This window comes from Triturus cristatus, chromosome 1_1 (genome assembly GCF_964204655.1).
Source record: "Triturus cristatus chromosome 1_1, aTriCri1.1, whole genome shotgun sequence".
NCBI lineage: Eukaryota > Metazoa > Chordata > Amphibia > Caudata > Salamandridae > Triturus > Triturus cristatus.
Genome location: NC_140579.1, coordinates 1,139,659,140 through 1,139,675,639, shown reverse-complemented (window position 1 = coordinate 1,139,675,639; position 16,500 = coordinate 1,139,659,140). Strand labels below are relative to the sequence as shown.

General features: G+C 48.9%; 1 protein-coding gene across 1 annotated transcript in view; it reads left to right on the top strand.

Moving 5' to 3' along the window:
* Nucleotides 1-16,500, top strand: part of LOC146871737 (uncharacterized) — a 900,755-nt gene that overhangs the window by 404,325 nt on the left and 479,930 nt on the right. The window lies entirely within an intron of this gene.

Here is a 16,500-nt window from a genome sequence, read left to right as displayed (position 1 = left end):
CAAACACCACTGCAGTACACTAAACCCTAAAACACAACCCCCTACACTATGCAAACACCACTGCACTACCCTAAACCCTGAAACACTACCCCCAGCACGACCCCTACACTACACAAACACCACTGCACTACCCTAAACCCTAAAAAACTACCCCCAGCATGACCCCCTACACTACCCAAACATCACTGCACTACCCTAAACCCTAAATCTACCCCCAACAAACTCCTACACTACCCAAACACCACTACCCACAGAATGACCCCCTACACTACACAAACACCACTGCACTACCCTAAACCCTAAAATACTACCCCAAGCACGACCCCTGCACTACACAAACACTACTGTACTACCCTAAACCCTAAAAAATTATGCCAGCACGACCCCCTTCACTATCCAAACACAACAGCACTAACCTAAACCCAAAAACACCACCTCCAGCACGACCCCCTACATTACCCAAGCACCACTGCACTACCCTGAACCCTAAAACACGACCCCCTACACTACACAAACACCACTGCAGTACCCTAAACCCTAAAACACTACCACCAGCGCGACCCACTACACTACACAAACACCACTGCATTACCCTAAACCCTAAGACACTACCCCCAGCACGACCCCTACACTACACAAACACCACCTCACTACCCTAAACCCTAAAACACTACCCAGCACTACCCCCAACACTGCCCAAACACCATTGCACTACCCTAAACCTCAAAAATTACCTCCAGCACGACCTCCTACACAAACCCCACTGCACTACCCTAAACCCAAAAAAACTACCCCCAGCATGACCCCCTACACTACCCAAACACCACTGCACTACCCTAAACCCTAAAACACTACCCCAGCACAACTCCCTACACTACACAAACACCACTGCACTACCTTAGACCCTAAAACACTACACCCAGCATGAATCCCTACACTACCCAAACACCACTGCACTACACTAAACCCTAAGTCTACGTCCAGCATGACCTCCCACACTGCACAAACACCACTGCACCACCCTAAACCCTAAAACACTACCCCCAGCATGACCCTCTACACTACCCAAATACTACTGCACTACCCTAAACCCTAAAACACTACCCCAGCACGACTCTCTATACTACCCAAACACCACTGCACTAGACTAACCCCTAAATCTGCACCCAGCATGACCTCCCACACTGCACGAACATCTCTGCAATACTCTAAACCCTAAAACACTACCCCCAGCATGACCCCCTGCACTACCCAAACACCATTGCTCTACCCGAAACCCTAAAACACTACCCCAAGCAAGACCCCTACACTACACAAACACCATTGCACTACTCTAAACCCTAAATATATCCCCAGTATGACCCCCAACACTACACAAACAAGAATGTGCTAGCCTAAACCCTAAAACACTACCCCAGCACGAACTCTTACACCACTTGAACACCACTACGATTCCCTAAACCCTAAGACACTTCCCCCAGCATGACCGATTACACTACACAAACACCACTGCACTACCCTAAACCCTAAAAAACTACCCTCAGCATGACCCCCTTCACTTCACAAACACCACTGCACTACCCTAAACCATAAATCTACACCAACAAGCTCCCACACTACCCACACACCACTGCACTACCCTAAACCCTAAAATACTACCGCCAGCACGACCCCCTAAACTACACAAACACAACTGCACTACCATAAACCCTAAAACATGACACCCTACACTACACAAACACCACTGCACAACCGTAAACCCTTAAACACTACCCCCAACATGACCCCCTACTTTACCCAAACATAACTGCTCTTCCCGAAACCCAAAAACACTACCACCAGCACGACTCCCTACACTACTCAAACACCACTGCACTACCCTAAACCCTAAATCTACTCCCAGCACAACCCCTACACTACACAAACACCAGTGCACTACCCTAAACCCTAAAACACTACCCCCAGAACGCCCCCTTAACTACCCAAACACAAATGCACTACCTTAAATCCAAAAACACTACCCCCAGCAAGACCCTCTACACTACCCAAACACCACTGCAGTGCCCTAAAACATGAACCCCTACACTACGCAAACACCACTGCACTACCCTAACCCTAACACACTACACCCAGCACATCCCCCTACACTACACAAACACCACTGCACTACCCTAAACCCTAAAACACTACCCCCTACACTATGCAAACACCCCTGCACTATCCTAAACCCTAAAACACTACCCCAGCACGACCCCCTACACTACACAAACACCACTACCCTAAACCTTAAAACACTACCCCAGCACGGCCCTCTACACTACACAAACACCACTGCCCTACCCTAAAACACTACCCCCTACACTACAAAAACACCACTGCACTACCTTTCAACCCTAAAACACTTCCCTAAGCACTATGCCCTACTCTACCCAAACACAACTGCCCTACCCTAAACCCTAAAACACTTTCCCCAGCACTACCACCTACACTACACAAACACCACTGCACTACCCTAATCCCTAAAACAATACCCCCAGCAGTACCCCCTATACGACACAAACACCATTCCACTGCCCTAATCCCTAAAACACTACCCCCAGCATTACCCCCTATACTACCCTAACACAACTGCACCACCCTAAACCCTAAAACACTACCCCAGCATGACCCCTGCAATACACAAACAACACTGCACTACCCTAAACCCTAAACACTAACCCAGCACGACCCCTACACTACACAAACACCACTGCGCTACCCTAAACCCTAAATCTATCCCCAGCATGACCCCTACACTTCCCAAAAACCACTGTACTACCCTTAACCCTAAATCTACCCCAGCATGACACCCAACACTTTACAAACACCACTGCGCTACCCTAAACCCTAAAACACTACCCCCAGCATGATCCCTTACACTACCCGAACACCACTACGCTTCCCTAAACCCTAAACAAAACTTCCCCAGCATGACCGATTACACTACACAAACACCACAGCACTACCCTAAACATAAAAACACTACCCCTAGCACGACCCCCTACACTACCCAAACACCACTGCACTACCCTTAACCCTAAAACACTACCCCCAGCATGACCCCCTACACTACACAAACACAACTACACTACCCAAATCAATAAAACACTACCCCCAGCACGACCTCCTACACTACACAAACACCACTGCACTACTCTAAACCCTAAAACTCCACCCCCAGCACGACCCCCTTCACTACCCAAACACAACTGCACTACCCTAAACCCAAAACCACTACCCCCAGCACGACCCCCTACACTACCCAAACACCACTATACCACTCTAAACCCTAAAGCACGACCCCCTACACTACACAAACACCACTGCACTACCCTTAACCCTAAAACACTACCCCAGCACGAACCCTTACTCTACAAAAACACCACTGCACTACCCTAAACACTAAAACACTACCCCCAGCACGACCCCCTACACTACAAAAACACAACTTCACTACCCTAAACCCTAAACCACTACCCCCAGCACGACCTCCTACACTACACAAACACCACTGCACAACTCTAAACCCTAAAACTCCACCCCCAGCACGAGCCCCTTCACTACCCAAACCCCACTGCACTAACCTAAACCCTAAAACACTACACCCAGCACGACCCCCTACACTACCCAAACACCTTTGCACTACCCTAAACCCTAAAACACTACCCGCATCACGACCCCCTACACTACCCAAACACCTTTGCACTACCCTAAACCCTAAAACACTACCCCCATCACGACTCCCTACACTACACAAACACCACTGCACTACACTTAACCCAAAAAACACTACCCCCAGCACGACCCCCTACACTACCCAAACCCCACTGCACTAACCTAAACCCTAAAACACTACACCCAGCACGACCCCCTACACTACCCAAACACCTTTGCACTACTCTAAACCCTAAAACACTACCGCCATCACGACTCCCTACACTACACAAACACCACTGCACTACGCAAAACCATAAAACACTATGCCCAGCATGACTCACTACACTTCCCAAACACCACTGCACTACACTAAACCCTAACTCTACCCCCAGCATGTCCTTCCACACTACACAAACACCACTGCACTACCCTAAACCCTAAAACACTACCCAAGAACGAAACCCTACTCTACCCAAACACCACTGCACTACCCTAAACCCTAAAACACTAAACCCAGCATGACCCCCTACAACACCCAAACACCACTGCACTACCCTATACCCTAAAACATGACCCCCTACACAACACAAACACCACTGCACTACCCTAAACCCTAAAACACTACCCCCAGCATGAGACCCTACACTACCCAAACACCACTGCATTACACTAATCCCTACATCTACCCCCACCATATCCTTCCACACTACACAAACACCACTGCACTATCCTAAACCCTAAATCTACCCCCCACACAAACCCCTACATTACCCAAACACCACTGCACTACCCTAAACCCTGAAACACTACCCCAGCATGATCTCCTACACTACACAGACACCACTGTACTGCCGTAAACCCTAAAACACTACCCCAGCACAACTCCCTACACTACCCAAACACCACTGCACTGCACTGCCCCAAACCCAAAAACACAACCCCCAGTACGACCCTCTACACTACTCAAACACCACTGCACTCCCTTAAACCCTAAAACACTACCCCCAGCAAGACCCCTATAGTACAAAAACACCACTGCACTACCCTAAACCCTAAAACACCACCCCCAGCACAACCCCCTACACTACCCAAACAGCACTGCACTACCCTACACCTTAAAACACTACCTCAGGACAAACCCATACACTACACAAACACACTGCACTACCCTAAACCCTAAAACACTATCCCAGCACGACCCCCTACACTACACAAACACCACTGCACTTCCCTAAACACTAAAACACAACCCCCTACACTACACAAACACCACTGCACTACCGTAAACCCTAAAACACTACCCCCACCACGACCCCCTACACTACACAAACATAACTGCACTACCCAAAACCATAAAACACTTCCCCATCATGACACCCTACTCTACCCAAACAAAACTGCACTACCCTAAACCCTAAACCACTACCACCAGCACGACTCCCTACACTACTCAAACACCACTGCACTACCCTTAACCCAAAATCTACCCCCATCACAACCCCCTACACTACACAAACACTACTGCACTATCCTAAACCCTAAAACACTAACCCCAGCACGACCCCGTTCACTACCCAAACACCACTGCACTACCCTAAACCCTAAAACGCGATCCCCTACACTACACAAACACCACTGCACTACCCTAAACCCTAAAACACTCCCCCAGCACAATCCCTTACACTACACAAACACCAATACACTACCCTATACACTAAAACACTACCAACAGCACGACTTCCTACATTATCCAAACACCACTGCACTACCCCAAAACCCTACATCTACCCCAGCACAACCCCTTACACTACACAAACACCACTGCATTACCCTAAACCCTAAAACACTAATACCAGCACGACCCCCTTCACTTCACAAACACCACTGCACTGCCTTGAACCCTAAAACACTACCCCCAGCACAACCCCCTACACTAAACAAACACCACTGCACTACCCTAAACACGAAAACACTACCCCTAGCACGACCCCCTACACTACACAAACACCACTGTACTACCCTAAACCCTAAAACACCACCCCAGCACGACACCCTTCACTTCCCAAACACAACTGCACTACCCTTAACCCACAATCTACCCCCAACACAACCCCCTACACTACACAAACACCACTGAAATATCCTAAACCCTAAAACACTACCCCCAGCACAACCCCGTTCACTACCCAAATACAACTGCACTACCCTAAACCCAAAACACTACCCCAGCATGACCCCCTACATTACCCAAACACCACTGCCCTACCCTAAACCCTAAAATATGACCCCTACACTACACAAACACCACTACACTACCCTAAACACTAAAACACTACCCCCAGCTCGACACCTACACTACACAAACACCACTGCACTACCCTAAACCCCAAAACACTACCCCGTATACCTCACAAACAACACTGCACTACCCTAAACCCTAAAACACTACCCCAGCACAACCTCCTACACTACCCAAACACCACTGCACTACCCTAAACCCTAAATCTACCCCCAACAAACTCATACACTACCCAAACACCACTACCCGCAGAATGACCCTTACACTACACAAACACCACTGCACTACCCTAAACCCTAAAATACTACCCCAAGCACGACCCCCTACACTACACAAACACTACTATACTACCCTAAACCCTAAAAAACTATGCCAGCACGACCCCCTTCACTATCCAAACACAACAGTACTAACCTAAACCTTAAAACACCACCCCCAGCACGACCCCCTACACTACCCAAGCACCACTGCACTACCCTGAACCCTAAAACATGACCCCCACACTACACAAAAACTACTGCAGTACCCTAAACCCTAAAACACTACCCCCAGCGCGTCCCCCAACACTACACAAACACCACTGCATTACCCTAAACCCTAAAACACTACACCCTACACTACACAAACACCACTGCATTACCCTAAACCCTAACACACTATTCCCAGCACGACCCCCTACACTACACAAACACCACCTCACTACCCTAAACCCTAAAACACTACCCATCACTACCCCCAACACTGCCCAAACACCATTGCACTACCCTAAACCCCCAAAAATTACCTCCAGCATGACCTCCTACACAAACCCCACTGCACTACTCTAAACCCAAAAACACTACCCCCAGCATGACCCCCTACACTACCCAAACACCACTACACTACCCTAAACACTAAAACACTACCCCCAGCACGACCCCTACACTACACAAACACCACTGCGCTACCCTAAACCCAAAATCTATCCCCAGCACAACCCCCTACACTACCCAAACATGACTGCACTACTCTAAACCCTAAATCTACCCCCAGCATGTCCCTTAACACAACACAGACAAGACTGTGCTACCCTAAACCCTAACACACTACACCCAGCACAACCCCTACACAAACACCACTGCAGTACACTAAACCCTAAAACACTACCCCCTACACTATGCAAACACCACTGCACTACCCTAAACCCTGAAACACTACCCCCAGCACGACCCCCTACACTACACAAACACAACTGCACTACCCTAAACCCTAAAAAACTACCCCCAGCATGACCCCCTACACTACCCAAACATCACTGCACTACCCTAATCCCTAAATCTACCCCCAACAAACTCATACACTACCCAAACACCACTACCCACAGAATGACCCCTACACTACACAAACACCACTGCACTACCCTAAACCCTAAAATACTACCCCAGCACGACCCCCTACACTACAAAAACACTAATGTACTACCCTAAACACTAAAAAACTATGCCAGCACGACCCCCTTCACTATCCAAACACAACAGCACTAACCTAAACCCAAAAACACCACCCCCAGCATGACCCCCTACACTACCCAAGCACCACTGCACTACCCTGAACCCTAAAACACGACCCCCTACACTACACAAAGACCACTGCAGTACCCTAAACCCTAAAACACTACCCCCAGCGTGACCCCCAACACTACACAAACACCACTGCATTACCCTAAACCCTAAAACACTACACCCTACACTACACAAACACCACTGCATTACCCTAAACCCTAACGCACTATCCTCAGCACGACCCCCTACACTACACAAACACTACCTCACTACCCTAAACCCTAAAACACTACCCATCACTACCCCCAACACTGCCCAAACACCATTGCACTACCATAAACCCCAAAAAATTACCTCCAGCACGACCTCCTACACAAACCCCACTGCACTACCCTAAACCCAAAAACACTACCCCCAGCATGACCCCCTACACTACCCAAACACCACTACACTACCCTAAACACTAAAACACTACCCCCAGCACGAACCCTACACTACACAAACACCACTGCACTACCCTAAACCCCAAAACACTACCCCGTATACCTCACAAACAACACTGCACTACCCTAAACCCTAAAACACTACCCCCAGCATAACCTCCTACACTACCCAAACACCACTACACTACCCTAAAACACTATCCCCAGCATGACCCCCTACACTACGAAAACACCACTGCACTACCCTAAACCCTAAAACACTACCCCAGCACTACCCCTATACTACCCAAACACCACTGCACTACCCTAAAACCTAAAACACTACCCCCAGCATGACCCCCTGCACTACACAAACATCATTGCACTACCCTAAACCCTAAAACACTACCTCCTACACTACACAAACACCACTGCACTAGCCTCAACCGTAAAACACTACACCCAGCACTACGCCTTACACTACCCAAACACCACTGCACTACCCTAAACCCTAAAGCACTATCCCCAGCAGTCCCCCATACACTACACAAACACCACTACACTACCATAACCCTAAAACACTACCCCCAGTATTACTGCCTACACTACACAAACACCACTGTACTACCCTACTGCACTACCCTAAACCCTAAAACACTACCCCCAGCATGACCCCCTACAATACCCAAACACCACTGCACTACTCTAAACCCTAAATTTACCCCCAGCATGCCCCTCAACACAACACAGACAAGACTGTGCTACCCTAAACCCTAACACACTACACCCAGCACAACCCCTACACTACACAAACACCACTGCAGTACACTAAACCCTAAAACACTACCCCTACACTATGCAAACACCACTGCACTACCCTAAACCCTGAAACACTACCCCCAGCATGACTCCCTACACTACACAAACACCACTGCACTACCCTAAACCCTAAAAAACTACCCCCAGCATGACCCCCTACACTACCCAAACACCACTGCACTACCCTAAACACTAAAACACTACCCCCAGCTCGACACCTACACTATACAAACACCACTGCACTACCCTAAACCCAAAAAAACTACCCCTATACCTCACAAACAACACTGTACTACCCTAAACCCTAAAACACTACCCCAGCACAACCTCCTACACTACCCAAACACCACTGCACTACCCTAAACCCTAACTCTACCCCCAACAAACTCATACACTACCCAAACACCACTACCCGCAGAATGACCCTTACACTACACAAACACCACTGCACTACCCTAAACCCTAAAATACTACCCCAAGCACGACCCCCTACACTACACAAACACTACTATACTACCCTAAACCCTAAAAAACTATGCCAGCACGACCCCCTTCACTATCCAAACACCACTGCACTACCCTGAACCCTAAAACATGACCCCCACACTACACAAAAACTACTGCAGTACCCTAAACCCTAAAACACTACCCCCAGCGCGACCCCCAACACTACACAAACACCACTGCATTACCCTAAACCCTAAAACATGACCCCCACACTACACAAAAACTACTGCAGTACCCTAAACCCTAAAACACTACCCCCAGCGCGACCCCCAACACTACACAAACACCACTGCATTACCCTAAACCCTAAAACACTACACCCTACACTACACAAACACCACTGCATTACCCTAAACCCTAACACACTATTCTCAGCACGACCCCCTACACTACACAAACACCACCTCACTACCCTAAACCCTAAAACACTACCCATCACTACCCCCAACACTGCCCAAACACCATTGCACTACCCTAAACCCCCAAAAATTACCTCCAGCACGACCTCCTACACAAACCCCACTGCACTACTCTAAACCCAAAAACACTACCCCCAGCATGACCCCCTACACTACCAAAACACCACTGCACTACCCTAAACCCTAAAACACTACCCCAGCACGACTCCCTACACTACACAAACACCACTGCACTACCTTAGACCCTAAAACACTACACCCAGCATGACCCTCTACACTACCCAAACACTACTGCACTACCCTAAATCCGAAAACACTACCCCCAGCACGACTCCCTATACTACCCAAACACCACTGCACTAGAGTAACCCCTAAATCTGTACCCAGCATGACCTCCCACACTGCACAATCACTGCAATACCCTAAACCCTAAAACACTACCCCCAGCACGACCCCCTACACTACACAAACAAAACTGCACTACCCTAAACCCTAAACCCTAAAACACTACCCCCAACACAACCCTCTACACTACCCAAACACCACTGTACTACCCTAAACCCTAAAACTCTACCCCAGCACGACCCCTACACTACACAAACATAACTGCCCTACCTTAAACCCTAAAACACTACCCACTACACTACAAAAACACCACTGCACTACCCTCAACCCTAAAACACTACCCCCAGCACTACGCCCTACACTACCCAAACACAACTGCACTACCCTAAACCGTAAAACACTACCCCCACCACGACCCCCTACACTACACAAACATAACTGCACTACCCAAAACCATAAAACACTTCCCCAGCATGACACCCTACGCTACCCAAACAAAACTGCACTACCCTAAACCCTAAACCACTACCACCAGCACGACTCCCTACACTACTCAAACACCACTGCACTACCCTGAACCCTAAAACATGACCCCCTACACTACACAAAAACCACTGCAGTACCATAAACCCTAAAACACTACCCCCAGCATGACCCCCTACACTACACAAACACCACTGCACTACCCTAAACCCAAAAACACTACCCCCAGCATGACCCCCTACACTACCCAAACACCAGTGCACTACCCCAATCCATAAAACACAATGCCCTACACTACACAAACATCACTGCACTACCCCAAACCCTAAAACACTACCCCCAGCATGACCCCATACATTACACAAACACCACTGCACTACCCTAAACCCTAAAACAATACCCCCTACAATACCCACATATCACTGCACTACCCTAAACACTAAAACACTAATACCAGCATGACTCCCTATACTACCCAAACACCACTGCACTGCCCTAAACCCCAAATCTACCCCAGCACAACCCCTTTCACTTCACATTCAAAACTGCACTGCCTTCAACCAGAAAACACTACACCCAGCACGATTCCCTACACTACACAAACACCACTGTACTACCCTAAACCCAAAATCTACCCCCAGCATGACCACCTACACTACACAAACACCACTGCACTATCCCAAATCTTAAAACACGACCCCCTACACTTCACAAACACCACTGTACAACCCTAACCCCTAAAACACTACCCCCAGCATGACCCCCTTCACTACCCAAACACAACTGCACTACCCTAAACACAAAAACACTAAACCCGGCACGACCCCCTACACTACCCAGACACCACTGCACTACCCTAAACCCTAAAACACTACCGCCAACACTACACAAACACGACTGCTCTACCCTAAACCCTATAACACTACCCCAGCACTACCCCCAACACTACCCAAACACCAGTGCACTAGCCTAAACCCTAAAACACTACCCCCAGCACGACTCCCTGCACTACCCAAACAACACTGCAATGCACTAAACACTAAATCTACCCCCAGCATGACATTCCACATTACTCAAACACCACTGCACTACCCTAAACCCTAAAACACTACGCCATCACGAAACCCTAAACTACCCAAACACCACTGCACTACCGTAAACCCTAAAACACTACCCCAGCACGACTCCCTACACTACACAAACACCTCTGCACTGCACTGCCCTAAACTCGAAAGCACAACCCTCAGCACGACGCCGTTCACTACTCAAGTACCACTGCACTACCCTAAACCCTAAAACACTACCCCCTTCAAGAACCCCTATAGTACAGAAACACCAATGCACTACCCTAAACCCTAAAACACTACCCCCAGCACGACCCCCTTAACTACCCAAACACCACTGCACTACCCTATACCCTAAAACACTACCTCAGCACAAACCCCTACACTACACAAACACCACTGCACTACCCTAAACCCTAAAACACTACCCCAGCACGACCCTCTACACTACACAAACACAACTGCGCTACCCTAAACCCTAAAACACGACACCCTACAATACACAAACACCACTGCACTACCGTAAACCCTAGAACACTACACCCACCACGACCACCTACATTACCCAAACATAACTGCACTACCCTAAACCCTAAAACACGACCCCTACACTACACAAACACCACTGCACTACCCTAAACCCTAAATCTACCCCAGCACAACCCCCTACAGTACACAAACACCACTGCACTACCCTAAACCCTAAAACACTACCCCCAGCATGACGCCCTTCACTACCCAAACACAAATGCACTACTCAAATCCCAAAAACACTACCCCCAGCACGACCCCCTACACTACTCAAACACGACTGCACTACCCTAAACCCTAACACACTACACCCAGTACAACCCCCACACTACACAAACACCACTGCACTACCCTAAACCCCAAAACACTACCCTCTACACTACGCAAACACCACTGCACTATCCTAAACCCTAAAACACTACCCTCTACACTACGCAAACACCACTGCACTACCCTAAACCCTAAAACACTACCCCCAGCACGACCCCCTATACTACGTAAACACCACTGCACTACCCTAAACCGTAAAACACTACCCCCAGCATGACCCCTACTCTATACTATCACAACTGCACTTCCCTAAACCCTAAAACACTACCCCCAGCATGACCCTCTACACTACCCAAACAGCACTGCACTACCCTAAATGCTAAAACACTACCCCCAGCATGACCCCATACACTACACAAACACCACTGCCCTACCCTAAACCCTAAAACACTATACCCTGCACTACAAAACACCACTGCACTAGCCTAAACCCTAAAACACATCCCCAAGCACTACGCCCTACACTACCCAAACACCACTGCACTACCCTAAACCCTAAAACACTACCCCCAGCATAACAACCTACACTACACAAACACAACTGCACTACCCTAAACCCTAAAACACTTTTCCCACCACTACTCCCTACACTACCCAAACACCACGGCACTACCCTAAACCCTAAAACACTACCCCCAGCATTTCCCCTACACTACCCAAACACAACTGCACTACCACAAACCCTAAAACACTACCCCCAGCATGACCCCCTACACTACACAAACACCACTGCACTACCCTACAGCACTACCCTAAACCCTAAAACACTACCCCCAGCATGACTCCCTACAATACCCAAACAACACTGCACTACCCTAAACCCTAAAACACTACCCCAGCACAACCGCCTGCCCTACCCAAACACCCCTGCACTACCCAAAACCCTAAAACACTACCCCAAGCAAAAACCCCTACACTACACAAACACCACTGCGCTACCCTAAACCCTAAATCTATCAGCAGCATGACCCCTACACTACCCAAACACCACTGCACTACCCTACACCCTAAAACACTAACCCCAGCACGACCCCCTAAACTACACAAACACCACTGCACTACCATAAACCCTAAAACACTACCAATAGCACGACCCCCCTACACTACACAAACATTACTGTAATTCTTGAAACCCTACAACACTACCCCCAGCACGACCCCCTTCACTACCCAAACACAACTGCACTACCCTAAACCCAAAAATACTACCCCCAGCATGACCCCCAACACTACCCAAACACGCCTGCACTGCCCTAAACCCTATAACACGACCCCCTACACTACACAAACAGCACTGCACTACCCTAAACCCTAAAACACTACCCCCAGCACGACCCCCTACACTACACAAACACCACTGCACTACCCTAAACCCCAAAACACTACCCCTACACTACACAAACACCACTGCACTACCCTAAACCCTAAAACACTCCCCCAGGACGACCCCCTACATTACACAAACACCACTGCGCTACCATAAACTCATAAACACTACCCCCAGCATGACCCCCTACACTACCTAAACATCACTGCACTACCCTGAACACTATAACACTACCACCAGCATGACTCCATACACTACCCAAACACCACTGCACTACCCTAAATCTACCCCAACACAACCCCTACACTACACAAACACCACTGCACTACCCTAAACCCTAAAACACTACCCCAGCACGACACCCTTCACTTCATAAACACCACTGCACTGCCTTAAACCCTAAAACACTACCACAGCACGACCCCCTACACTACACAAAAAACCACTGCACTACCCTAAACCCTAAAACACTACCGCCAGCACGACCCGCTTAACCACCCAAACACAACTGCACTACCCTAAAACCAAAAACACTACCCCAGCACGACCCACTACACTACACAAACACCACTGCACCACCCTAAACCCCAAAACACTACCCCCTGCACTACACAAACACCACTGCACTACCCTAAACCCTAAAAAACTACCCCCAGCACGACCACCTACACTACACAAACACCACTGCAATACCCTAAACTCGTAAACACTACCCCCAGCACAACCCCCTACACTACCCAAACATCACTGCACTACCCTGAACACTAAAACACTACCACCAGCACTACTCCCTACATGACCCAAACACCACTGCATTACCCTAATTCTACCCCAGCACAACCCCCTAAACTACACAAACACCACTGCACTACCCTAAAACCAAAAACACTACCCCCAGCACGACCCCCCTACACTACCCAACCACCACTGCACTGCCCTAAACCCTAAAATACGACCCCGTACACTACACAAACACCACTGCACTACCCTAAACCCTAAAACAGTACCCCAGCACGACCCACTACACTACACAAACACCACTGCACCACCCTAAACCCCAAAACACTACCCCCTGCACTACACAAACACCACTGCACTACCCTAAACCCTAAAACACTACCCCCAGCACGACCACCTACACTACACAAACACCACTGCAATACCCTAAACTCGTAAACACTACCCCCAGCACAACCCCCTACACTACCCAAACATCACTGCACTACCCTGAACACTAAAACACTACCACCAGCACTACTCCCTACATGACCCAAACACCACTGCATTACCCTAATTCTACCCCAGCACAACCCCCTAAACTACACAAACACCACTGCACTACCCTATTCCCTAAAACACTACCCCCAGCAAGACCCGCTTCACTTCACAAACACCACTGCACTGCCTTAAACCCTAAAACACTACCCCAGCATGCCCCCCTACACTACACAAACACCACTGCACTACTCTGAACCCTAAAACATGACCCCCTACACTACACAAACACCACTGCATTACCCTAAACCCTAAAACACTGCCCCCAGCACGACCCCCTACACTACACAAAAACCACTGCACTACCATAAACCCTAAAATACTACCCCAGCACTACCCCCAACACTACCGAAACAATGCTTTACTGCCCTAAACCCTGAAAAACTACACCCAGCACAACCCCCTACACTATACAAACCCCACTACACTACCTTAACCCCTAAAACACTACCCCAGCATGACCCCCTACACTACCCAAACACCACTGCACTACCCTAAACCCTAAAACACTATCCCCAGCATGACTCCCTACACTACACAAACACCACTGCACTACCCTAAACCCTAAAACACTACCCCCAGCACGACACCCTTCACTTCATAAACACCACTGCACTGCCTTAAACCCTAAAACGCTACCACAGCACGACCCCCTACACTACACAAAAAACCACTGCACTACCCTAAACCCTAAAACACTACCGCCAGCACGACCCGCTTAACCACCCAAACACAACTGCACTACCCTAAAACCAAAAACACTACCCCCAGCACGACCCCCCTACACTACCCAAACACCACTGCACTGCCCTAAACCCTAAAACACGACCCCGTACACTACACAAACACCACTGCACTACCCTACACCCTAAAACACTACCCCAGCACGACCCACTACACTACACAAACACCACTGCACCACCCTAAACCCCAAAACACTACCCCCTGCACTACACAAACACCACTGCACTACCCTAAACCCTAAAAAACTACCCCCAGCACGACCACCTACACTACACAAACACCACTGCAATACCCTAAACTCGTAAACACTACCCCCAGCACAACCCCCTACACTACCCAAACATCACTGCACTACCCTGAACACTAAAACACTACCACCAGCACTACTCCCTACATGACCCAAACACCACTGCATTACCCTAATTCTACCCCAGCACAACCCCCTAAACTACACAAACACCACTGCACTACCCTAAAACCAAAAACACTACCCCCAGCACGACCCCCCCTACACTACCCAAACACCACTGCACTGCCCTAAACCCTAAAACACGAACCCGTACACTACACAAACACCACTGCACTACCCTAAACCCTAAAACAGTACCCCAGCACGACCCACTACACTACACAAACACCACTGCACCAGCCTAAACCCCAAAACACTACCCCCTGCACTACACAAACACCACTGAACT